Genomic DNA, 3,471 nt, shown 5'->3' on the forward strand with positions numbered 1-3,471 from the left:
GCACGCCAGCGGGGAAGGGGAAGGAACAGACGGCAAAACAACAACCAGACCTGGCATCCTTTCCAACAATCGCCTTTCCAACCCCCACCGTTCCACCCTATGATGGGTTGGAACCCCGGTTTTTTACCGCATCCCCAGTACCAACAGAACCAATATCGCCCCCCTTTTTTAGAGAGGGGCAGGAGAGGCCGCGGACGAAGAAGAGGACCCACCCAAGTCCACTGGCAACAGGACGAAACAGTGGGGGACAACACGCGGAGCAAGGCGCAACGAGCAGGCCCCAGCAATCAACGAGTTTGATCACAAACCTTTCTTCAGTGATACTTACATCTGATGAGACCTCAGTCCTGGAAAAGGGGTTAGGTTTTATACCTACAGCCCGGTTTGATCGCTTCAAACTCAAATGCGAACTTTCAAATTTCTTTAGGAAACTGAAGCTCAAGAGTTTCTTTGAAAAGCAGCCTCCAGACAATACTCAGCCGCAATTGAGCGACACAGGGTTTAAGGTAAAATCTACCTTCACCCCGCCTCCTTATGCTATTCCACCTGAGATCACAGCGTTTGAACAGGCAGTTTCCAATGATATTGAAGCTTTTATGGAACCAAATCGCTTTAAGAACATGAAGGGCGGCGAGTTTCAAGCTTTACACTCCTTGCAATCCAACACGAACATCGTGATAAAATCAGCAGACAAAGGTGGTGGAGTAGTAATTCAAGACACCACTGCCTATGACAGAGAATGTAGACGCCTCCTCAATGATCCTATCAGTTACACTCCCCTAGTTGCGGATCCCACCCATGACCTCCGGAGCACCATTCATGAGTTGGTCGAGAACGCAGAACTCCAGGGTTTTATTACTAAACAGGAAGCAACTTTCCTCACAACCAGCGAGGGCACTATCCCTTACTTCTATACCCTTCCAAAAACTCACAAGAACAGAATACCCCCTCCTGGACGTCCCATAGTTTCTGGGATTGGTTCACTGCTGGAACCCCTGTCACGTTACTGTGATTTTTTCTTGAAACCACTTATCCAGGCAACTAGTACCTACCTCAAGGATACGAAAAGTTTATTGGCTCTTCTCCAGGAGATCACTCTCCCAGATGGAGTTGTTTTCCTGGTGACCATGGACATTGAGAGTCTCTATACCTGCATTCCCCAGGACGACACCATCGATGTAATCAGGAGCACTCTAGAGTCTAGCTCTTGGAACTATACAACTCCACGTGAATTTGTGATCGCATGCGCTACCCTTGCATGTAAAAGAAATTTCTTTGAATACAAGGGCGATCTGTTCTTACAGTCAACAGGCACATCGATGGGCAGCACTTTTGCGCCTTCGGTAGCTGGGCTGTATGTGTTCGATTTTGAATGCAAATTCATCTTAGCACCACATAACCCTTTTTCGTCCAATATTTTCTTTTGGAAAAGATATATTGACGATGTCTTGATCATTTGGCAGGGTTCAGAGGAATCCCTCCTTGATTTTTACAACTGGGTGAACGAATGCAATCCTCACCTTAAGTTCACACATACTCATCACAAGGATGAGATGATTTTCCTGGATGTGGTCATCACTAGGGTAGGCGACACTCTTCAGACCAAAACTCACCATAAGCCGACGGCAAAAAACAACCTGCTACATTTCACTAGTTACCACCCTCGTCCACTGAGGGAAAACCTCCCTTTTGGCCAATACCTTCGGCTCCGTCGGAATTGCAGTGATGTTTCAACATACAAAAAACAAGCCAATGAACTTACTGTTAAATTGAAAGATCGTGGCTACCCCGATAAAATACTTTCAAAGAGTAACAAACGAGCACGCAACCAAAATAGGGAAGCACTTTTGGAAGTACATGAGAAAGACGATCAGGACTCCATACCACTCACTTGCGTCACAACTTACAACGCAGCATCCAATGCAGTAAGCAAGTCCATCAAGAAACATTGGAATATCCTGACAAGTAATAAACATGACTGGGAGAAACCCTTGTTTTCTTATAAAAGAGCAAAGAGCCTTAAGGACTCCTTGGTACATACCCGTCCGAGAGTTCAGCATAAGAACGAAGACCAGTCCATCGTCAGTGCGTGGGGCCTTCCTCCCATTGTTGGCCACTACCCTTGTGGCTCATGTAGTGTCTGCCATCTGACATCCCCCTCGAAGTATCTAATACTCGAACAAGATAAACAATGGATGCAGAGAATGCACACTAATTGCAATTCCACCGATGTGGTTTACTTGATCACTTGCCCATGCGGATTGAGATATGTCAGCATGACAAGTAGGAAAATAAAACAGCGCATCTGCGAACATCGCAGCACCATCCGGTGTCGCAAACTGAGTACTAAACTGACGGAACGTTTTTTGCTGTTAAACCATACAACAAATGACATGAAATGGACAGTCATTGAAAAACTGAAGCCTGGACCAAATACCCAACAGTTGTTATTTGAAAAAGAACAACGCTGGGTTTACCGTTTATCCACTCATCTTAAGGGTCTGAATGACAATATTCCATGGGGTTCCATATTAAAACACTGATTTGCTGACTCAAACCTTAATAGCCTCCGTGCAGCTTCTTTTCCTTAACAGCCTTTGACTTTCCAAATTTCCTTGTCAATCCCCAACATCAGGGTGACATAATCTGTCTTTGATTGAGACTCCCCATAGACAGCTTATTTATTAGGCATATGCCAACCCTTACAAACTCCCAACATCAGGGTGACATAGTCTGTCTATATTTGGGACTCTCCCTAGACGGTTTAAATATTTGGCATATGTCGGATTTTGCGTATTTCCATGTATGTAAAAAATCTTTTAAACCAATATCATGGTTATCTCGAGCATTGCAAACCTTTTGAATAAAGCACGCCAGTTCAAATCTCCCCACTACGACGGGAGAACCAATACGAACACGAATACTAACTTTCTAAACACACGCCTCTTCGGACTGCATCACACGCATACGTGCGTCAATACAATCACGTGACGGGAACCACGGAGTATTTACTTCCGCGTTCCCCATTCACTCACTAATATCCGGGCCGAGGAGGACAGATCGATGTAGATCGCGGGAGTGTGCGAGCATGGAAGTAAGTTGACGAACCACTCTTGACACAGCACTAGGTTCCTTTCAATTTAACTTCCTTAAACAGATCGAAACATTTATGTTTTGTCTTTCATTCCAACAGATACTATAGCTCACTACCCCCCTCCCGGACCCATGATGTTAGTAGTACCAAAAACTTAAGTAAGAGGACCAACTTGTTTATCCATGCAGCTGGTTTTACAATTATTTTTAAACGTTAGACATGCTCTGGAGCAACGGCGCCTGGCAAACACCTCAGACGCTTGTTTTTAGCATGCCTACCACCTCACGAGTCCGCTATTTCTTCGGCATTCACAACGGCTAAACAGCCACTACGATTGCACTCTGTCAGTAGCCTTGACACCACTGTATGTAATCGAA

Source organism: Triturus cristatus, chromosome 4_1 (genome assembly GCF_964204655.1).
Source record: "Triturus cristatus chromosome 4_1, aTriCri1.1, whole genome shotgun sequence".
In the NCBI taxonomy this organism is placed as follows: domain Eukaryota; kingdom Metazoa; phylum Chordata; class Amphibia; order Caudata; family Salamandridae; genus Triturus; species Triturus cristatus.